We start from the raw sequence: 24,480 nt of genomic DNA, 5'->3' as shown, positions 1-24,480 counted from the left end.
CCCCAGGACAGCAACACGATTAGACCTAACCAAATCATGAGAAAACAAAAAGAGAATTACTTGACACATTGGAAAGAATGAACAAAAAAACAGCAAACTAGAATGTTATTTGGCCCTAAATAGAGAGTACACAGTGGCAGAATACCAGACCACTGTGACTGACCCAAACTCAACAATCATACATTACCCCAACATTTACACAGCATTTATTTACAAAATTCAAGTGCTAATTGTCATTATTCCACTACTGAAGCATGACACATATTTGAAATAACCAGCGTGACAAAATATACATTTATTATTATGCCATGCCTCAACCTTAAGTTAATTATTGCAAATACATACAGTATTAACAAAGGGGTTTCTATTCTGTTTTGATATTTAATATTAACAGAATTCTTCAACAAGATGGGACTACATTTTTTTTATTGAACCTTTATTTAATTAGGCAAGTCATTTAAGAACAAATTCTTATTTACAATGACGGCCTATCGGGGAACAGTGGGTTAACTGCCTTGTTCAGGGGCAGAACAACAGATTTTTACCTCATCAGCTCGGGGATTCGATCCAGCAACATTTCGGACACTGGCCCAACGCTCTACCTGTCGCCCCATGTAGCCTACAATTCCCAGCTCAGTTGTTTTCATTTTTTTTTTTCATTTCTCAAATGAGGTGGACAGGTCAGAAAATAGTGTGAACAGCTCTGGTCGTGTGACACAATACAAACTAACATGGTCCAAGCACACCATGACAGTCGTGAAGAGGGCACGACAAAACCTATTCCCCCTCAGGAGACTGAAAAGATTTTGCATGGGTCCTCAGATCCTCAAAAGGTTCTACAGTTGGGGATGTTCCTGAGCGTAGCTCCTGTACCTCTGCATCACTCAGTAGTCCCACACTATGCTGCTGCTGCAGAGGGGGTCGGCCCAAGCGTGGCACATCGCTCGCAGCACCTGGACACACACACACACAGTCACACACACAATCAACAACATATATCATCACAACACTAAATATGTTGTTGTACACTCACCTGTATAAGTAGTGGTCTCTCCCTGTCCTGAGCCAGGTACCCTAGAAGAATCCTCAAAACACCCGTCTGGGAATGAAGTTAAACACTTCAGCTATAACAGAGGCTTATTCAATCCCAACAATGATAGATTGAATCGACGCATAGTACAGAATGAATGACTGCCCAGTTCAACGTCAGTTCACAGTCTCACCTCATTCTTGTATTGGAGCAGCAGCAGTTTATGGGCAACGACAAACCGGGCCTTTTTGTTCTTCAACACCAGGTTCCCCATCACCCTGGACCTCTGTCAGACCTAGAGGAAGAAATAACACTTACATTATGAGAGAAAAAGATTGGACAAAGACGCAGACCGTTTGACACCTTTTTATAACCTCAAGCGATCTCACCTTCCCTTACATGTTGGCAGCCTTCACTGGCAGCCCAGTGAGCACTCTCCAGCCAGAACTCCAGGGACATTCTCCAGCAGCTTCTAGCACACCCTCTGCCACACCATGTCTGAGTGCGTGCAGGAGGAGAAGTGAGGGGCCAGCACATTAATCCTGCAAGGAAGAGATACACAATTGTGTAACTCTTCTGATGAATGGAAAAGTGTTGCAGTTGACAATGATCCATGCAGGATGAAAACATGTTGAATGCCGCCTTGCTTACCACTGAACACAAGCCTTCCCCAGTGTATGGGCCACTAAAGTCACGGAGCAGTCTTTTCCATCAGGTAACAACATTGTGCATTTGCAGTGAGTGACACACAATAACATACACGTTTTATGTAGACAGTTTAAGGGAAAACAGCCATACATAGGCTATTAATCAGAACGTACTATATTGAATTAAATAATTTGTATCTTCTGCATGGACATACAAACCTCAGAGCCTAAGACGTTCTCTAGCCAGCGCATTCTAAGGATGTTTATAAAAGCTAATTAAATGCTTAGTCCAATGGTTTTTCATCACAAATCTGTTGGTTACCACTCACCTGTGATGGTCTATAATGTGAACATTACAAATGCTCTAGGATCCAACAACGCCTTTATTTCCTGTGTAGGTTCCAGATTTTTGGAGTCAAACAGAAGGTCATGCTCCTATTCTACCAGGCTGTTATAAAGAGCATTCTATGGTATTTCAGCTTGGTTTGGCAACTTGTCAGTTACCTTAAAATCACAAATCAATCGCCTGGTCCAGACAGCCATACAGATGATGGGAGTGAGGTAGCACCCGTCACTGTAGTCTGTTTTTGAATAAACAATCAAACACTACAAGAAAATAATTTCCCCTCCCATGTACTCCACCCAGAGTTTCAGTTCACAGTCTCACCTCATTCTTGTATTGGAGCAGCAGCAGTTTATGGGCAACGACAAACCGGGCCTTTTTGTTCTTCAACACCAGGTTCCCCATCACCCTGGACCTCTGTCAGACCTAGAGGAAGAAATAACACTTACATTATGAGAGAAAAAGATTGGACAAAGACGCAGACCGTTTGACACCTTTTTATAACCTCAAGCGATCTCACCTTCCCTTACATGTTGGCAGCCTTCACTGGCAGCCCAGTGAGCACTTCCCCAGCTTCTCCCCTCAGGCAGACGCAACAGGGTTCCTCAGTGTAAGCTGAACAGATATAAGCCCTCCTTCATCCCCCTGTCAGTATGTAGGTGGAGACCATGTGCAATGTGATATACCCTGTATGTAGGTCTGATTAAATCATCTGTGATTTGGTGACCTATGTATGATATGATGAAAGAGCGCATTTTAATGTGAGATATTAATCTAACAAAGTACAGCCCAAGCATAATAGCATTTGGAGTATACATGAGGAGGTACTGTAGTTCTTGAGATGGCAGTAATTTAGGTAATATGTACATGTAGGTAGTTATTAAAGTGACTATGCATAGATAATAAAGACGAGGGGGGGGGGGGGGGGGGGGTAATGCAAATAGTCTGGGTAGCCATTTGATTAGATGTTCAGGAGTCTTATGGCTTGGGGGTAGAAGCTCTTGGACCTAGACTTGGTGCTTTGGTACCGCTTGCCATGCGGTAGCAGAGAGAACAGTCAATGACTAGGGTGGCTGGAGTCTTTGATAATTTTTAGGGCCTTTCTCTGACACCGCCTGGTATAGAGGTCCTGGATGGTAGGAAGCTTGATGTAAAGCCTGATGTGATGTACTGGGCCGTACCCACTACCCTTTGTAGCGCCTTGCGGTCGGAGGCCGAGCAGTTGACATACCAGGCAGTGATGCAACCAGTCATGATGGTGCAGCTGTAGAATCTTTTGAGGATCTGAGGACCCATGCCAAATCTTTTTAGTCTCCTGAGGGGGAATAGGCTTTGTCGTGCCTTCTTCACGACTGTCTTGGTGTGCTTGGTGCAGACCGCACCACCCTCTGGAGAGCCTTGCGGTTGAGGGCGGTGCAGTTCGTACCAGGCTGTGATACAGACCGACAGGATACTCTCAAATGTGCATCTGTTAAAGTTTGTCAAGGTTTTTGGTGACAAGCCAAATTTCTTCAGCCTCCTGAGGTTGAAGATGCGCTGTTGTGCCTTCTTCCCCACACTGTCTGTGTAGGTGGACCATTTCAGTTTGTCTGTGATGTGTACGCCGAGGAACTTACAACTTTCTACCTTCTCCACTGCTGTCCCTTCGATGTGGATAGGAGGGTGCTCTCTCTGCAGTTTCTTGAAGTCCACGATCATCTCCTTTGTTTTGTAGACATTGAGTGAGAGGTTGTTTTCCTGACACCACACTCTTGAGTGCCCTCACCTCCTCCCTGTCGGTGATCAGGCCTACCACTGGCAAACTTAACGATGGTGTTGGAGTCATGCCTGGCCATGCAGTCATGAGTGAACAGGGAGAACAGGAGGGGACTGAGCATGCACCCCTGAGGGGCCTCTGTTGAGGATCAGCGTGGCGGATGTGTTGTTACCTACCCTTACCACCTGGGGGCGGCCCATCAGGAAGTCCAGGATCCAATTATAGAGGGAGGTGTTTAGTCCCAGGGTACTTAGCTTAGTGATGAGCTTTGAGGGCACTATGGTGTTGAACGCTGAGCTGTCGTCAATGAACAGCATTCTCACGTAGGTGTTCCTTTTGTCCAGGTCTGAAAGGGCAGTGTGGATTTCAATAGAGATTGCATCATCTGTGGATCTGTTGAGGCGGTATGCAAATTGGAGTGGGTCTAGGGTTTCTGGGATAAGGGTGTTGATGTGAGCCATGACCAGCCTTTCAAATCACTTCATGGCTACAGACGTGAGTGCTACGGGTCAGTAGTCATTTAGGTAAGTTACCTTAGTGTTCTTGGGCACAGGGACTATGGTGGTCTGCTTGAAACATGTTGGTATTACAGACTCAGTTGAAAATGTCAGTGAAGACACTTGCTAGTTGGTCAGCGCATGCTCGGAGTACACATCCTGGGAATCCGTTGGGCCCTTCAGCCTTGTGAATGTTGACCTGTATAAAGGTCTTACTCACATGAGCTACAGAGAGCATGATCACACAGTCGTCTGGAACAGCTGATGCTCTCATGCATGTTTCAATGTTACTTGCCTCAAAGCGAACATAGAAGTAATTTAGCTCGTCTGGTAGGCTTGTGTCACTGGTCAGCTCGTGGCTGTGCTTCCCTTTTGTAGTCTGTAATAGTATGCAAGCTCTGCCACATCTAACGAGTGTCGGAGTCAGTATAGTACGATTCAATCTTAGTCCTGTATTAACACTTTGCCTGTTTGATGGTTCTTCTGAGAGCATAGCGAGATTTATTATAAGCTTCCGGGTTAGAGTCCCACTGATTGAAAGGGGCAGCTCTACCCTTTAGCTCAGTGAGGATTTTTATTATTTTTATTTAAACAGGTAGGCTGGTTGAGAACAAGTTCTCATTTGCAACTGCGACCTGGCCAAGATAAAGCAAAGCAGTTTGACACATACAACAACATAGAGTTACACACATAAAACAACATAGAATAAACAACCATACAATCTATAATACTGTAGGAAAATCTATATACAGCATGTGCAAATGAGGTAGGATAAGAGAGGTAAGGCAATAAATAGGCCATGGTGGCAAAGTAATTACAATGTAGCAATTAAACACTGGAATGGTAGGATGTGCAGAATGTGCAAGTTGAGATACTGGGGTGCAAAGGAGAAAGATAAATGCAGTATGGGGATGAGGTAGATTGAATGGGCTATTTACAGATGAGCTATGTACAGGTGCAGTGATCTCTGACAGCTGGTGCTTAAAGCTAGTGAGGAAGGTAAGAGTCTCCAGCTTCAGAGATTTTTTTAAGGTTCGTTCCAGTCATTGGCAGTAGAGAAGTGGAAGGAGAGACGGCCAAAGGAAGAATTGGCTTTGGGGGTGACCAGTGAGATATACCTGCTGGAGCGCGTGCTAAGGGTGGGTGCTGCTATGGTGACCAGTGAGCTGGGATAAGGCGGGGCTTTTACCTAGCAGAGACTTGTAGATGACCTGGAGCCAGTGGGTTTGGTGACGAGTATGAAGCGAGGGCCAGCCAACAAGAGCATACAGGTCGCAGTGGTGGGTAGTATATGGGGCTTTAGTGACAAAATGGATGGCACTGTGATAGACTGCATCCAATTTGTTGAGTAGAGTGTTGGAGGGTATTGTGTAAATGACATCGCCGAAGTCGAGGATCGATAGGATGGTCAGTTTTCCGAGGGTATGTTTGGCAGCATGAGTGAAGGATGCTTTGTTGCGAAATAGGAAGCCGATTCTAGATTTAATTTTGGATTGGAGATGTTTAATGTGAGTGGAAGGAGAGTTTGCAGTCTAACCAGACACCTAGGTATTTGCAGTTGTCCACATATTCTAAGTCAGAACCGTCCAGAGTAGTGATGCTGGACAGGCGGGCAGGTGCGGGCAGCGATCGGTTGAAGAGCATGCATTTAGTTTTACTTGCATTTAAGAGCAGTTGGAGGCCACGGAAGGAGAGTTGTATGGCATTGAAATTCATCTGGAGGTTAGTTAACACAGTGTTCAAAGAAGGGCCAGAGGTATACAGAATGGTCTCGTCTGCGTAGAGGTGGATCACAGAATCACCAGCAGCGAGAGCGACATCATTGATGAGAGAAGAGAGTCGGCCCTGGAATTTAACCCTGTGGCACCCACATAGAGACTGCCAGAGGTCCGGACAACAGGCCCTCTGATTTGACACACTGAACTCTATTGGAGAAGTAGTTGGTGAACCAAGCCAGGCAATCATTTGAGAAACCAAGGCTGTTGAGTGATCAATGTTGTGATTGACAGAGTCAAAAGCCTTAGCCAGGTCGATGAATACGGCTGCACATTAATGTCTCTTATCGATGGCGGTTATGATATCGTTTAGGACCTTGAGTGTGGCTGAGGTGCACCCATGACCAGCTCTGAAACCAGATTACATAGCGGAGAAGGTACGGTGAGATTCGATCGGTAATCTGTTTGTTAACTTGGCTTTCAAAGACCTTAGAAAGGCAGGGTAGAATAGATATAGATCTGTAGTAGTTTGGATCTAGAGTGTCTCCACCTTTGAAGAGGGGGATGACCACGGCAGCTACGGGAATCTCAGACGATACGAAAGAGAAGTTGAACAGGCTAGTGATAGGGGTTGCAACAATTCCGGCAGATAATTTTAGAAAGAGAGGGTCCAGATTGTCTAGCCTGGCTGATTTGTAGGGTCCAGATGTTGCAGCTCTTTCAGAACATCAGCTATCTGGATTTGGGTGAAGGAGAAGTGGGGGAGGTTTGGGTGAGTTGCTGTGGGGAGCGCAGGGCTGTTGACAGGGGTAGGGGAAGCCAGGTGGAAAGCATGGCCAGCCGTAGAAAATAGAAATTAGAAATTCTCAATTATTGTGGATTTATCGGTAGTGACTGTGTTTCCTGGCCTCAGTGCAGTGGGCAGCTCGGAGGAGGTGCTCTTATTCTCCATGGACTTTACAGTGTCCCAGAACTTTTTTGAGTTTGTACTACAGGATGCAAATTTCTGTTTGAAAAAGCTAGCCTTAGCTTTCCTAACTGCCTGTGCATATTGGTTCCTAACTTCCCTAAAAAGTTGCATATCATGGGGGCTATTCGATTCTAATGCAGAACGCCACAGGATGTGGCGTGCTGGTCAAGGGCAGACAGGACTGGAATGAACCAAGGGCTATATCTATTCCTGGTTCTACTTTTTTGACAGCATGCTTATTTAAGATGGTCACTTTTAAATAATAACCAGGCATCCTCTACTGACGGGATGAGGTCAACATCATTCCAGGATACCCCGGCCAGGTCGATTAGAAAGGCCTGTTCGCTGAAGTTTTTTAGGGAGCTTTTGACAGTGATGAGATGTGGTTGTTTGACCGCAGACCCATTACGGATGCAGGCAATGAGGCAGTGATCGCTGAGATCTTGGTTGAAAACAGCAGAGCTTTATTTGGAGGGTGAGTTAGTTAGGATGATATCTATGAGGGTGCCCGTGTTTACGGATTTAGGGTTGTATCTGGTAGGTTCATAGATAATTTGTGTGAGATTGAGGGCATCAAGCTTAGATTGTAGGATCGCCGGGGTGTTAAGCATGTCCCAGTTTAGGTCACCTAGCAGCACGAACTCAGAAGATAGATGGCAGGGAATCAATTCACATATGGTGTCCAGGGCACAGCTGGGGGCAGGGGGTGGTCTATAGCAAGCGGTGAGAGACTTGTTTCTGGAAAGATACATTTTTAGAAGTAGAAGCTCGAATTGTTTTGGTACAGACCTGGATAGTAAGATAGAACTCTGCAGGCTATCTCTGCAGTAGATTGCAACACCGCCCCCTTTGGCAGTTCTATCTTGCCAGAAAATGTTATAGTTAGGGATGGAAATTTCAGGGATTTTGGTGGTTTTCCGAAGCCAGGATTCAGACACGGCTAAGACATCCGGGTTGGCAGAATGTGCTAAAGCAGTGAATAAAGCAAACTTAGGGAGTAGGCTTCTAATGTTAACATGCATGAAACCAAGGATTTTACTGTTACAGAAGTCAACAAATGAGAGCACCTGGGAGTAGGAGTGGAGCTAGGCACTGCAGGTCCTGGATCAACCTCTACATCACCAGAGGAACAGAGGAGAAGTAGGATAAGGGTACGGCTAAAGGCTATAAGAACTGGCCGTCTAGCACGTTCGGAACCGAGAGTAAAGGGAGCAGGATTCTGGGCACAATAGTATAGATTCAAGGTATAATGTACAGACAAAGGTATGGTAGGAAGAGAGTACATTGGAGGTAAATCAAGGCATTGAGTAATGATGAGAGAGATATAGTCTCTAGAGACGTTTAAACCAGGTGATGTCATCGCATATGTGTGAGGTGGAACAACATGGTTGGTTAAGGCATATTGAGCAGGGCTAGAGGCTCTACAGTGAAATAAGACAGTAATCACTAACCAGGACAGTGATGGACAAGGCATATTGATATTAGAGAGAGGCATGTGTAGCCAAGTGATCATATGGGTCCAGTGGGTGGTTGGGCTGGCTGGGGACACGGCGATTCAGACAGTTAGCAGGCCGAGGCTAGCAAGCTAGCAGTTAGCAGGCTGGGGCTAGCAAGCTAGCATAAGGGCCTTAGATGGAGGAAAGTCTGTTTTTGCCTCCTCGTGCGGTGACGTCGATAGACCAGTCGTGGAATTAGTAGGGGTTCCAAGTAGCAGAGGGGTTCAAGTCCAATTGGCAAAATGGGTATAGTGGTCCAAGAAACTGGCCGATGGATCAGCTAACAGTTCAATATGCTCTAGATAGCCAGCAGGCCGCGGTTAGCAGAATGGGCTTTCAGGGGACGTAGCGCCTGAGGGGCCTGCTGGGATCCTTGGGCAGATTATTGTCGGTATTCCAATCGTGAAGGATCAGCGGGGTTTTGTGCCCCGTACCGGCAGTAGAAGGGGTTCGGATATTGTAGCCAAGTAGGGGACTGGTGGGGACGAGACAGGACAAAGACGTCTGACTGCTACGCCATCTTGGATTGAACATGTTGCCTGTAATCCATGGCTTCAGGTTGGGGTATGTATGTACAGTCACTGTGGGGACGACGTCATCGATGCACTTATTGATGAAGCCAGTGACTGATGTAGTATACTCAATGCCATCGAATGAATCACGGAACATATTCCCGACTGTGCTAGCAAATCACTCCTGTAGCTTAGTATCTGCTTCATCTGACCACTTTTTTATTGACCGAGTCACTGGTGCTTCCTGCTTTAGTTTTTGCTTGTAAGCAGGGATCAGGAGAAAATAATTATGGTCAGATTTACCAAATGGAGGGCGAGCGAGAGCTTTGTACGTGTCTCTGTGTGTAGAGTAAAGGTGATCTAGAGTTTTTTTCCCCTCTGGTTGCACATTTAACATGCTGGTAGAAATTAGGTAAAATTGATTTAAGTTTCCCTGCATTAAAGTCCACCGGCACTAGAAGCTCCGCCTTTGGATGAGCGTTTTCCTGTTTGCTTATGGTTTGGTAAGATTACCCACTCACCGTCGGATCCTTACAAGGCACCAGGCCTACGTCCCCGATATCTTCGTCTCTTTCTCCTGCGAATGACAGGGATGAGGGCCTTGTCGGGTGTCTGGAGTAAATCCTTTGCGTCCTTCTCGTTAAAGAAAAAAATATTATTTCAGTACGGGGTGTGTAATCGCTGTCCTGATATCTAGAAGCTCTTTTCGGTCATAAGAGACTTGTGGCTGAAACAGTATGTACAAAATAAGTTACAAATAACGTGAAAAAACACACAATGGCACAATTGGTTTGGGGGACTGCAAAAACAGCAGCCATCTCCTCCAGCGCTATTATCAAAGCAGGGGATGTAAAGCCATAATACCATAATGTCAAAAGCCACACGTAAGTCTAACAAAACAGCTCTCGTTTTATCATCAATTTCTCTCAGACAATCATCAGTCATTTGTGTAAGTGCTGTGCTTGTTGAATGTCCTTCCCTATAAGTGTGCTGAAAGTCTGTTGTCAATTTGTTTACAGTAAAATTGCATTGTATCTGGTCAAACACATTTTGGTCAAACACATTTTTTTCCAAAAGTTGGTTGGTAACAGGCTGATTGGTCAGCCAACGCGACTCTAACCAGAGCATAACGGACCTATCTATTATTTTATTTTTATTTTTCACCCCCGGATTCCCATCGCAAACGGAACATTTGAGCTCCTGGGCTACAATATCCAGACCCACGACCGGTCCATTGATGTCACCGCATGAAGAGGAATAAACAGACTCCCCCCATCGCGACGTCCCCAAAGGCTAACTCTCTAGCCCTTGCTATCTCCTTGCTTGCAAATTCGGCCTGCTAACTGCTAGCTTGTTTAGCCCGGTCCGCTAACTGCTACCGTGTTTAGCACCGTCTACTAACTGTTAGCTTGTTAGCACAGGCCTGCTAACCATCTGAATCGCCGCGTCCCAAACACTCACTGAACCCATATTTACTTTCTATCCCTTTTCGATTTTTAATTTGTTTATACCTTCCGGTAACCTGCCTCACCCAATGTGATACGGAACCGCTATTATCTTTACATTTTTAGAACACACTCAAGAACCTTCAGAAGCTAACCAGCTAACTGGCTACAAGCTAGTTAGTCATTGTTAGTTTTCTAACCTGGATAACACTCGCCAGTCCAGCTTCCCTGCCCCATCCACCGCTGCCCCTTGGACACTGATCACTTGGCTACATAGCTGATGCAGGCTGGACTGTCCATTAATTCACGGTAATCCATTCTGCTTGTTTATGTTTTATCTGTCGGCCCCAGCCGCACTTAGGCTCTGTGTGTAGTTAATCCGACCCTCTCTGCCTAATCAATCGCCATTCTACCTGCTGTTGTTGTGCTAGCTGATTAGCTGTTGTTGTCTCACCTACTGTTTTAGCTAGCTCTCCCAATTCAACACCTGTGATTACTGTATGCCTTGCTGTATGTCTCTCTCAAATGTCAATATGCCTTGTATACTGTTGTGCAGGTTAGTTATCATTGTTTTAGTTTACAATGGAGCCCCTAGTTCCACTCTTTATACCCCTGATACCTCCTTTGTCCCACCCCCCACACATGCGGTGACCTCACCCATTACAACCAGCATGTCCAGAGATACAACCTCTCTCATCATCACCCAGTGCCTGGGCTTACCTCCGCTGTACCCGCACCCCACCATACCCCTGTTTGCGCATTATGCCCTGAATATATTCTACCATGCCCAGAAACCTGCTCCTCTTATTCTCTGTCCCCAACGCCCTAGGCGACCAGTTTTGATAGCCTTCAGCCGCACCCTCATACTACTCCTTCTCTGTTCCGCGGGTGATGTGGAGGTAAACCCAGGCCCTGCATGTCCCCAGGCACCCTCATTTGTTGACTTCTGTGATCGAAAAAGCCTTGGTTTCATGCATGTCAACATCAGAAGCCTCCTCCCTAAGTGTGTCTTACTCACTGCTCTAGCACACTCTGCTAACCCTGATGTCCTTGCCGTGTCTGAATCCTGGCTCAGGAAGGCCACCAAAAATTCTGAGATTTCCATACCCAACTATAACATCTTCCGTCAAGATAGAACTGCCAAAGGGGGAGGAGTTGCAGTCTACTGCAGAGATAGCCTGCAAAGTAATGTCATACTCTCCAGGTCCATACCCAAACAGTTCGAACTACTAATTTTGAAAATTACTCTCTCCAGAAATAAGTCTCTCACTGTTGCCGCCTGCTACCGACCCCCCTCAGCTCCCAGCTGTGCCCTGGACACCATTTGTGAATTGATCGCCCCCCATCTAGCTTCAGAGTTTGTTCTGTTAGGTGACCTAAACTGGGATATGCTTAACACCCCGGCAGTCCTACAATCTAAGCTAGATGCCCTCAATCTCACTCAAATCATCAAGGAACCCACCAGGTACAACCCTAACTCTGTAAACAAGGGCACCCTCATTGACGTCATCCTGACCAACTGGCCCTCCAAATACACCTCCGCTGTCTACAACCAGGATCTCAGCGATCACTGCCTCATTGCCTGTATCCGCTACGGAGCCGCAGTCAAACGACCACCCCTCATCACTGTCAAACGCTCCCTAAAACACTTCTGTGAGCAGGCCTTTCTAATCGACCTGGCCCGGGTATCCTGGAAGGACATTGACCTCATCCCGTCAGTTGAGGATGCCTGGTCTTTCTTTAAAAGTAACTTCCTCACCATTTTAGATAAGCATGCTCCGTTCAAAAAATGCAGAACTAAGAACAGATATAGCCCCTGGTTCACTCCAGACCTGACTGCCCTCGACCAGCACAAAAACATCCTGTGGCGGACTGCGCTAACATCGAATAGTCCCCGCGATATGCAACTGTTCAGGGAAGTCAGGAACCAATACACACAGTCAGTCAGGAAAGCTAAAGCCAACTTCTTCAGGCAGAAGTTTGCATCCTGTAGCTCCAACTCCAAAAAGTTCTGGGACACTGTGAAGTCCATGGAGAACAAGAGCACCTCCTCCCAGCTGCCCACTGCACTGAGACTAGGTAACATGGTCACCGCCGATAAATCCATGATTATCGAAAACTTCAACAAGCATTTCTCAACGGCTGGCCATGCCTTCCGCCTGGCTACTCCAACCTCGGACAACAGCTCCCCCCCCCCGCAGCTACTCGCCCAAGCCTCTCCAGGTTCTCCTTTACCCAAATCCAGATAGCAGATGTCCTGAAAGAGCTGCAAAACCTGGACCCGTACAAATCAGCTGGGCTGGACAATCTGGACCCTCTATTCCTGAAACTATCCGCCGCCATTGTCGCAACCCCTATTACCAGCCTGTTCAACCTCTCTTTCATATCGTCTGAGATCCCCAAGGATTGGAAAGCTGCCGCAGTCATCCCCCTCTTCAAAGGGGGCGACACCCTGGACCCAAACTGTTACAGACCTATATCCATCCTGCCCTGCCTATCTAAGGTCTTCGAAAGCCAAGTCAACAAACAGGTCACTGACCATCTTGAATCCCACCGTACCTTCTCCGCTGTGCAATCTGGTTTCCGAGCCGGTCACGGGTGTACCTCAGCCACGCTCAAGGTACTAAACGATATCATAACCGCCATCGATAAAAGACAGTACTGTGCAGCCGTCTTCATAGACCTTGCCAAGGCTTTCGACTCAGTAGCCTCGGTTTTTCGGATGACTGCCTTGCCTGGTTCACCAATTACTTTGCAGACAGAGTTCAGTGTGTCAAATCGGAGGGCATGCTGTCCGGTCCTCTGGCAGTCTCTATGGGGGTGCCACAGGGTTCAATTCTCGGGCCGACTCTTTTCTCTGTATATATCAATGATGTTTCTCATGCTGCGGGCGATTCCCTGATCCACCTCTACGCAGACGACACCATTCTATATACTTCCGGCCCGTCCTTGGACACTGTGCTATCTAACCTCCAAACGAGCTTCAATGCCATACAGCACTCCTTCCGTGGCCTCCAACTGCTCTTAAACGCTAGTAAAACCAAATGCATGCTTTTCAACCGTTCGCTGCCTGCACCCGCACGCCTGACCAGCATCACCACCCTGGATGGTTCCGACCTTGAATATGTGGACATCTATAAGTACCTAGGTGTCTGGCTAGACTCTAAACTCTCCTTCCAGACCCATATCAAACATCTCCAATCGAAAATCAAATCAAGAGTCGGCTTTCTATTCCGCAACAAAGCCTCCTTCACTCACGCCGCCAAACTTACCCTAGTAAAACTGACTATCCTACCGATCCTCGACTTCGGCGACGTCATCTACAAAATTGCTTCCAACACTCTACTCAGCAAACTGGATGCAGTTTATCACAGTGCCATCCGTTTTGTCACTAAAGCACCTTATACCACCCACCACTGCGACTTGTATGCTCTAGTCGGCTGGCCCTCGCTACATATTCGTCGCCAGACCCACTGGCTCCAGGTCATCTACAAGTCCATGCTAGGTAAAGCTCCGCCTTATCTCAGTTCACTGGTTACGATGGCAACACCCATCCGTAGCACGCGCTCCAGCAGGTGTATCTCACTGATCATCCCTAAAGCCAACACCTCATTTGGCCGCCTTTCGTTCCAGTTCTCTGCTGCCTGTGACTGGAACGAATTGCAAAAATCGCTGAAGTTGGAGACTTTTATCTCCCTCACCAACTTCAAACATCTGCTATCTGAGCAGCTAACCGATCGCTGCAGCTGTACATAGTCTATTGGTAAATAGCCCACCCATTTTCACCTACCTCATCCCCATACTGTTTTTATTTATTTATTTTTATTTTTCTGCTCTTTTGCACACCAATATCTCTACCTGTACATAACCATCTGATCATTTATCACTCCAGTGTTAATCTGCATAATTGTAATTATTTGCCTACCTTCTCATGCCTTTTGCACACAATGTATATATAGACTCCCCTTTTTTCTACTGTGTTATTGACTTGTTAATTGTTTACTCCATGTGTAACTCTGTGTTGTCTGTTCACACTGCTATGCCTTATCTTGGCCAGGTCGCAGTTGCAAATGAGAACTTGTTCTCAACTAGCCTACCTGGTTAAATAAAGGTGAAATAAAAAATAAAAAAATAAAAATTTGAGCCAGTAAAGGGGGCTTTACTATTCTTGGGTAGCTAAATTACTTTTGCTTCCCTCCAGGCCTGATGGTGCACACTTTCTATGAGGCTTTGATTGAAGATATGGCAAATATGAGTAGAATTATCATCCGCTATTAACCTCCGAAAATGTCCATCCAAGTTGTCAGACACTGGTGGCTTGTCATTGTTGATAGACAACAGTAATTTTTTCATTGCTTCCACACTCACTTTATGTAATTCAAAATTACAATGCTTGTCTTCTAAAATTTAATACGTTATACTTGTGTAGTGTCAGAGTTTGTTGCTGGCATCTCATGCCAAGGTTTGCTAATCTTGCCAATGAACAAAATAATTGAAGTAATAGTCAATACCAGTGGGTTTTGTGATGAATGAGCCATCTGATTCAACAAATGGCGGAGCTGAGTTTGCCTTTTTTCCCAAAGTTTCATTTGTATTCCAAAGCTATTTACTATCATTCTTTATATCATACAGTGTCTTGCAAAAGTATTCATCCCCCGTGGCGTTTTTATGCGGGTGTCGGCTATCAACGGTTAACACTTGATCTGATTGAATCTAGGCCTTACACTCATTCAGGCTATTTTACAGTGCTTGCAAAAGTATTCATCCCACTTGGCATTTTTGCTATTTTGTTGCATTACAACCTGTAATTTAAATGGATTTTTATTTGGATTTCATGTAATGGACGTACACAAAATAGTCCAAATTGGTGACGTGAAATGAACAAAAATAACTTGTAACACGCACATAGCTGCAGTAGGTCAGGGTGGCAGTAGGTCAGAACTGTCTCAGCCTGACCAGCATAGCTAGAACATCCGCGTAGTTCCTGAGGACGGTCCTCTCTGCAACGTACCTTCTGATTGTGGTGTGTCCCTCTGTGCGTGCCAGCTCATATTCCTCCCTTTCTGTGTCAGCTCCACCTCTTAAATACTGACGCTCCTCTCCGGCAGAGACCAGAGGCCGCCCACACACACGACTGTTCTTCGTACAACGCAGCGTGATACACTTCACCAGGGCCTGTTCTGAAGGGCGATCCTGTCCCCCTGTGTGACAGGCCTCTGTACGACTCTGTTCCACCACTCTCTCACGTTGAACGTCTTATGATGTAGACTGATCCCTCTGAAATTGAAAAAACTAAAACACTAAGTAAGTGTTAATGGAAGGGGATGCAAATAGCCTGGCTACCCTATATTAATCATGGTTTTATGGGAGGACCGGTGCTGACCTAGTCTAATTAATTGTAGGCTTTATGTGGCTAGTAACCCTAGAGCGGTATCCGAATACTTATACTAACCACACTAACCTTTCTATTTGTGACCTAACCTATTGTGGAGGCCAGATCATCTGATGCAGCACTCCATCATTCTCCTTGGTCAAATAGACCTTACACAGCCTGGAAGGGTGTTTTGGGTCATTGTCCTGTTGAAAAACAAATGATAGTCCCACTAAGCACAAACCAGATGGGATGGCATATTGATGCAGAATGCTGTAGTAGCCATGCTGATTAAGTGTTTCTTGAATTCTAAATAAATCACAGACAGTGTGGTGGTTAATTTATTTACTATCAAATGAGGAGAGACAAACTTATCACACAAGTCAGAGTTATACTTAAACTAAATCTTTATTCACTTATTAATAAGGGAGCAGGTCAATACAACACACACATATAAAGTGAATCTATTGAGTGCTCTATGTTAATGATAGCTGGTCGACATTGAGAGCCCCAAGACAAAGATACAAAGGTATTTTATAGCCAAGATACACCCCTTTCAGTCTACATGCCAAACAACAGATGTATGGAATGGGTCACAAGGTTAAGATGTGTATGAAAGATACTTATAATTCACAGCAGACAGTATCTTCTGTAAAAAAAATATCATTGTGTAGAGACCAGGGTCTGGCCCTGAAGTCATCTCTCCTTGGTACCTCATAGAACAGAAACATTAACTCATGCTATGGAATGCAGTCTCTTTAGGTTTTATCACCCAACAGACATCAAAAATCTCCTGTCAGTGTTAAATCTCCCAGAGGCCCACTTGCAGTTCACACAGACACAATAGAGTTATAAGAACCCTCTATTATGTTGCATAAAACAATCATTTGATGCAATAAAATAATTATAACATAATCTTGTAATTTCTCTCACATTCCCCCACGGACCGACCCTGGCGCGCATGACCCATCACATCACTGAATAGTTTGCTGATCTGTTCCTCGGAAGGCGACCACCAGTCAGGAGGCACAGTGCATTCGGATAAACTCTGAGGAGTAAAACAGAGACAAGTAAATATTTGTTAAGATGAGTTTTTATTTTTTTTATTTTTTAATGAATAATCAACAATGAAAACAATGAGATTTTGCAAACATCTGTTCACACATCTCTTTGGGAGTGTACATGTTGCTGTAGTAAACATACTGTACCTTTATTAGCATACCAAGTTGCCCTTTAACCCTAAAAGCGTCCCAAGGGGTCAAAAATGTCAGAAATTCAAAACACTTTTTTATCCTTTTGAAATGTTAGGACTTTGTCAATAAACTTGTTGCCAACAAACTAGAAACATTTACCATAATTTCTGTTTTGATATGGAGGAATCTATCTTTGGATAATAGTCGTGTAACCTTGTAACTCAAAATTATATATTTTATATTAGAGTTGTGTCTGATGTTCACACACATACAGTTGAAGTGGGAAGTTTACATACACCTTAGCCAACTACATTTAAACTCAGTTTTTCACAATTCCTGACATTTAATCCTAGTAAAAATTCCCTGTCTTAAGTCAGTTAGGATCACCACTTTATTTTAAAAATGTGAAATGTCACAATATTAGTAGAGAGCTTTCATTTCTTTCATCACAATCCCAGTGGGTCAGAAGTTTACATACACTCAATTAGTATTTGGTAGCATTGCCTTTAAATTGTTTAACTTGGGTCAAACGTTTCGGGTAGCCTTCCACAAGCTTCCCACAATAAGTGGGAATTTTGGCCCATTCCTCCTGACAGAGCTGGTGTAACTGAGTCAGGTTTGTAGGCCTCCTTGCACACGCTTTTTTAGTTTTGCCCACAAACTTTCTATATGATTGAGGTCAGGGCTTTGTGATGGCCACTCCAATACCTTGAATTTGTTGTCCTTAAGCCATTTTGCCACAACTGGAAGTACACTTGCGGTCATTGTCCATTTGGAAGACCCATTTATGACCAAGCTTTAACTTCCTGACTGATGTCTTGAGATGTTGCTTCAATATATCCACATAAGTTTCCTACCTCATGATGCCATCTATTTTGTGAAGTGCACCAGTCCCTTCTGCAGCAAAGCACCCCCACAACATGATGCTGCCACTCCCGTGCTTCACGGTTGGGATGGTGTTCTTCGGCTTGCAAGCCTCCCCCTTTTTCCTCTAAACATAACGATGGTCATTATGGACAAACAGTTCTATTTTTGTTTCATCAGACCAGAGGACATTTCTCCAAAATGTACGATCGTTGTCCCCATGTGCAGTTGCAAACCATAGTCTGGCTTTTTTATGCGGTTTTGGAGCTGTGGGTTCTTCCTTGTTGAGCGGCCTTTCAGGTTATGTCGATATAGGACTAGTTTTACTGTGGATATAGAGACTTTTGTACCTGTTTCCTCCAGCATCTCCACAAGGTCCTTTGCTTTTGTTCTGGGATTGATTTGCACTTTTCGCACCAAAGTACGTTTATCTCTAAGAGACAGAACGCGTCTCCTTCCTAAGCGTTATGACGGCTGAGTGGTCCCATGGTGTTTATACTTCCGTACTATTGTTTGTACAGATGAACGTGGTACCTTCAGGCGTTTGGAAATTGCTCCCAAGGATAAGCCAGACTTGTTGAGGTCTACAATTTTTTCCTCAGGTCTTGACTGATTTCTTTTGATTTTCCCATGATGTCAAGCAAAGATGCACTGAGTGAGTTTGATGGTAGGCCTTGAAACACATCCACAGGTACACCTCCAATTGACTCAAATTATCTCAATTAGCCTATCAGATGCTTCTAAAGCCATAACATCATTTTCTGGAATTTTACAAGCTGTTTCAAGGCACAGCAACTTAGTGTATTTAAACTTCTGACCCACTGGAATTGTGATACAGTGATTATAAGTGAAATAATCTGTCTGTAAACAATTGTTGGAAAAATGACTTGTGTCATGCACAAACTAGATGTCCTAACTGATTTGCCAAAACTATTGTTGAAAATGTTGTTTTAATGACTCCAACCTAAGTGTATTTAAACTTCCGACTTCAACTGTATTTGCCCTCTCTTTGACTACAATGTTCCCACCTGATCTTGCCTACCTTCCGGCTTTGTGGACAAAGACTGCCATTGTTAGGGCGGAGACATGAGCATTTCGTCATTATATCCACAATCTCTGCCTAATATCGCCCAATATTGGTGGCCTTCTTAGGTCGTATCGGTATGTCAGATTAGCTCAATCGCCAGTTTCTCCGCCTCTGAGTATCACAGAAACACCATTTTTTAAATGAATAACAGACAAATGTTCATAACAAGTGGCTATGGATGAAATTGATTTTAAGAAATCTGTTCAAAACATGAAAAATACAACATCAAATTTCACTAGAATTGTGTGATTTTATTTATGTGTACGTAAATAAATATTATGCTTATTTTGGCTAATTTAAACCATTTAATTGTGTAACAAAAGGTTAATAAAATAAAAAGTGTCACTGCTTAACAGACATTGTCTCTGCAATTATTACTAATTTGGGGTAAAAAACAACAACATCCTGTTGGCGCTTTTAGGGTTAATACAGATGTAGGACCTTAATCTGTTCACCTGTTGCAGTAGAACTTTCCTGCAGTGCATGACATTTTAAACTTGTACTATATTTGAGGTTTAAAAAGGCTTTTGAAGTTAGTAATTTCCACTTTGAAATTTCTGATTTGATTTTCCCTTATGAAAATTGTATGAACCCCTACAAAAATGTAGTCCACATAATAATTCACATTTCCTGTTGGTTCAGGATTATTTTCCTGCTGTAGCAAACTGGCTCAAATTAAGATCCTATATCTGTACCATGCCTGTTGCTTTAGTACACATCTCTTTAGTAGGATACATGTTGCTTTAGTACACCTCTTCAGTAGAAATAACACCAGTACCTCTGAAGCAGGTAACTTTGACAGGGTTTTGAGGGGCTGTCTCTCCGGTCCAGGCTCTCCTGAGTGAACCGAGCGCTTCCTTTTGCCCAAGCCGCACGAGTACTTGAGCTCATCCGTGGTGAAGACAGGCAGTCCTTCTTGGACGAGTTCACAGCCTCGTCCCACTGCTTGTTGGTGAAGAAGAGGGGGTAGTTCCCCAGGAGCTGTTTACTGCCCTGAGGAGGGGTACGGAGAACGGAAGAGGATGACAAGAGGCTAGTAAAGGGAGGACGGTGCATAATGTCTCGAATGGGTTGAACGGAATGGTATCAAACCATGTGTTTGATTCCATTCCATTTCTTATCCCATTTAAAGTGCCACCATCCAGTACTGGTGAGAATGGTACAACTTAGTTATGAGCTCTGAGTACGCTGCCATAGAGCCATCAGGTTAGGGTTCAATTCCATTTCAGTTCAGCTAATTGAGGAAGTCAACTGAAATGTATTATCCATTTTTTTCCTCGTTGAAAGGCAATGAAAGGAAAAGGAAAATTAGAATTGGATTACAGTTGACTTCCTGAATTGAATACATTTAAATGGAATTGACCCCAACCCTAATACCCTAACAGGGTAATGAAAAGTGCATTCATGCTTACAAAGTGCAGATATTCACGCGTTAGAACAAGGTCGTTAACTTCATGCTCAATGTGTAATGGAGAACTATGATATTTTTCAATTTCTCAATTAAATCAATAGCATTATTTGTGTTACACATCTGATATATACAGTGCCTTGCGAAAGTATTCGGCCCCCTTGAACTTTGCGACCTTTTGCCACATTTCAGGCTTCAAACATAAAGATATAAAACTGTATTTTTTTGTGAAGAATCAACAACAAGTGGAACACAATCATGAAGTGGAACGACATTTATTGGATATTTCAAACTTTTTTAACAAATCAAAAACTGAAAAATTGGGCGTGCAAAATTATTCAGCCCCTTTCAGTGCAGCAAACTCTCTCCAGAAGTCCAGTGAGGATCTCTGAATGATCCAATGTTGACCTAAATGACTAATGATGATAAATACAATCCACCTGTGTGTAATCAAGTCTCCGTATAAATGCACCTGCACTGTGATAGTCTCAGAGGTCCGTTAAAAGCGCAGAGAGCATCATGAAGAACAAGGAACACACCAGGCAGGTCCGAGATACTGTTGTGAAGAAGTTTAAAGCCGGATTTGGATACAAAAAGATTTACCAAGCTTTAAACATTCCAAGGAGCACTGTGCAAGCGATAATATTGAAATGGAAGGAGTATCAGACCACTGCAAATCGACCAAGACCTGGCCGTCCCTCTAAACTTTCAGCTCATACAAGGAGAAGACTGATCAGAGATGCAGCCAAGAGGCCCATGATCACTCTGGATGAACTGCAGAGATCTACAGCTGAGGTGGGAGACTCTGTCCATAGGACAACAATCAGTCGTATATTGCACAAATCTGGCCTTTATGGAAGAGTGGCAAGAAGAAAGCCATTTCTTAAAGATATCCATAAAAAGTGTTGTTTAAAGTTTGCCACAAGCCACCTGGGAGACACACCAAACATGTGGAAGAAGGTGCTCTGGTCAGATGAAACCAAAATTGAACTGTTTGGCAACAATGCAAAACGTTATGTTTGGCATAAAAGCAACACAGCTCATCACCCTGAACACACCATCCCCACTGTCAAACATGGTGGTGGCAGCATCATGGCTTGGGCCTGCTTTTCTTCAGCAGGGACAAGGAAGATGGTTAAAATTGATGGGAAGATGGATGGAGCCAAATACAGGACCATTCTGGAAGAAAACCTGATGGAGTCTGCAAAAGACCTGAGACTGGGACGGAGATTTGTCTTCCAACAAGACAATGATCCAAAACATAAAGCAAAATCTACAATGGAATGGTTCAAAAATAAACATATCCAGGTGTTAGAATGGCCAAGTTAAAGTCCAGACCTGAATCCAATCGAGAATCTGTGGAAAGAACTGAAAACTGCTGTTCACAAATGCTCTCCATCCAACCTCACTGAGCTCGAGCTGTTTTGCAAGGAGGAATGGGAAAAAAATTCAGTTCAGTCTCTCGATGTGCAAAACTGATAGAGACATACCCCAAGCGACTTACAGCTGTAATCGCAGCAAAAGGTGGCGCTACAAAGTATTAACTTAAGGGGGCTGAATAATTTTGCACGCCCAATTTTTCAGTTTTTGATTTGTTAAAAAAGTTTGAAATATCCAATAAATGTCGTTCCACTTCATGATTGTGTCCCACTTGTTGTTGATTCTTCACAAGAGAATACAGTTTTATATCTTTATGTTTGAAGCCTGAAATGTGGCAAAAGGTTGCAAAGTTCAAGGGGGCCGAATACTTTCGCAAGGCACTGTATATTTTCAAATAACGTAAAACGAGTGTGAAAAAGGCCATTCTTGAACATGGGGTGAGACATTGTTACTAATTTGTAAATAAAGCCAGTTTGTTATTTAGAATCATTTCTTTCTGTTTTTAGAGGGAGAGAAACCAAAAACCTACAGTCATCTCATGGGTCTCCCAGGTAAGGCCACAGTATTGAACCAGCATCTGTAACAACACAGCTTGTACTGCTATGCAGTGTCTTAAACCATTGCGCCACTCAGGCACTGTATAACATGAGTGGTCGGAAGAGGGCTCTTGGGCAGCAAATTGAGCACATTGTCTCACTTAAGTTAAGACTGACGTGGTGCTTATTTCGTATCCACATACCAAGTCACCATCTCACATGAATCTGCATAAATTGTAGAAATTGCCATTACTGTGCTCTATTATCCCGAAAGCCCCGTACTGTACCTGGTATGTTGTCCAGCTTGTTGCGCAGCTCTTCATTCTCCTTCTGCAGACACAGCATCTCCTGCTCCAGCTCCACACAGCGAGGGCAGCAGCTCTCCTCTTCCTCCTCCGGCAGGGTGGACGAGGGGTGGCCATAGGACTCCGAAGGGGCTGGGGAGCTCCAGCCCCCAAGGTTATTGCTGGGTGACACCCTAAACTCGGCCGATGGGACTCGCTCTCCCTCGAGGCCCAGGTCCGGGTGGGGCTGCTGGGGCCCGGTGAACAGGTAGCTCTGGAGGGACTTTGTGAAGATGTGCAGGAATGCGTATGTTTGTTTTTGGCTCCAGTGACTGTGCTGTGCTTCATCATCAGGATCAACGGTGGAGCTCTCCCTGGGCTGTGGCTTGCCCAGGTTGGGGCAGTGACCCACTTGACCCGCGTCTGGCTTTGACTCCCCCCCAGGCCTAGAGAGGCAGCTTTCCTCCTGCTTGATGTGGGTGGTAACGGAGGAGGGCAGAGGATCTTGGGGCTCCACGAACCGGCCATCGTTGAGGAGAGTGAGTACACGGCTACACTCCTGTGCGAAAGCATCCAAGATGAGACGGTTTTCTAGAAGCAGAGGAGTCAAGACACAATGATAGCCAAGGCATTCAATATGACATTCAAGTCAATCAGTATATTTTGGCATCAACTTTTTGAGCACATTTCTACATTTCCACTGTCCTGAATTACTTGTCCTGATTTACTTGTCCTGAATTACTTGTCCTGTTTCACTTGGCATTGAATTGATGGATCAAAAAAGATCAGCATCGACTAGATCGGTTGTTTATCATACTACTGTAGGATTGCTTGAGTTTTATCCCTTTCTCAGGCACCTCTACTTGACTCTCAGATTCTGTATAAAGGTGTCACAGTGCAACATCCTGTTGAAGCCTGTCTGTTTCCGGTCGTGGGGGGCATCGTTACTAAATGGTTCTGTCAACCATTTGAGCTGTGCTACACTGGTTTCTGCATCGCTGCTCTGGCTTCCTCATCACCCACGTTCTCCCACTCTCTATCTGGCTTTTCCTCTTTCAAATGTTCTACCATCTTTTACAATAGTGCAGGGTCCCTCTATTCAATTGCACTCTTGTAAAGGAAGATGAGTCAGACCTCAATGTCTAGGCCTGTACTTGTCTATTTCTTGCCATTGCTGCCTCTGGTTCCTATTTGCGGCTTAAAGGCCTAATGCAGTCAAAAACATATATTTTTTTCTGTGTTTTATATATATTTCCACACTATGCGGTTGGAATTAGTTGATAGACCAATAAGAAAGTTCCAAACCTCTATGCCAATAACAGTTAGTTTTCAATTTTCTCCTCTCCCCTCAGACCACTCCCTGACGGTCCTAGAGAAATTGTTGCTTGACAAAATAGGTCTTGCTAAGAAGATATTTGTTGTTTATTTTTTATTTGAAAATACTGGGGCCATACTTGAGAACATAAGCAAGCATTGAAAGTCCAATGGGTTCTCATGCACAAAATGCCAATGAAAAGTGTAGATTAAAATTCATGTGAGAGAACGCTAAATTGTAGCTGGTCTCATCAGATAACATGGCACACGTTAGCCCTATGCTAACCTCAACAGATGGTACTGATTATATCCAGGCACAACTTCTTCATTGGCCTATAAAAGATCTTCGACTTCATATCTACCAACCAATGGCATTTCTTAAAATAGGTCAATCCCAAGGTTTTTTGTTTATTAGTTTCACACGCATCCATGTGCTTTTATGGGGAAAAATAAGTTTCTTGTATATTGTAAAAAAAAAAAAGAAAAGAAAAGTAGGACCTTATAGATTTGGCAAATAGCAGTCAGGCTATCATTGTCAACCTTGCTTCTCAGTGGCACACACTGCTAAAGCAGATGACTCACAGCTGATACTGCACTTTAACCTTTTAACACAAACTTTTTTTTTTCTTCTT

General features: G+C 44.2%; 1 pseudogene; it reads right to left on the bottom strand.

Moving 5' to 3' along the window:
- Positions 1-884: 884 nt before the first annotated feature.
- Positions 885-23,162, bottom strand: LOC110538920 (BEN domain-containing protein 4-like; annotated as a pseudogene).
- Positions 23,163-24,480: the final 1,318 nt, after the last annotated feature.

The sequence above is a fragment of the Oncorhynchus mykiss genome, chromosome 12 (genome assembly GCF_057628025.1).
Source record: "Oncorhynchus mykiss isolate SJ-2025 chromosome 12, ASM5762802v1, whole genome shotgun sequence".
Lineage (NCBI taxonomy): Eukaryota > Metazoa > Chordata > Actinopteri > Salmoniformes > Salmonidae > Oncorhynchus > Oncorhynchus mykiss.
Note: the sequence above shows the minus strand (reverse complement) of the source record. Positions and strands in the feature narration are given on the sequence as shown.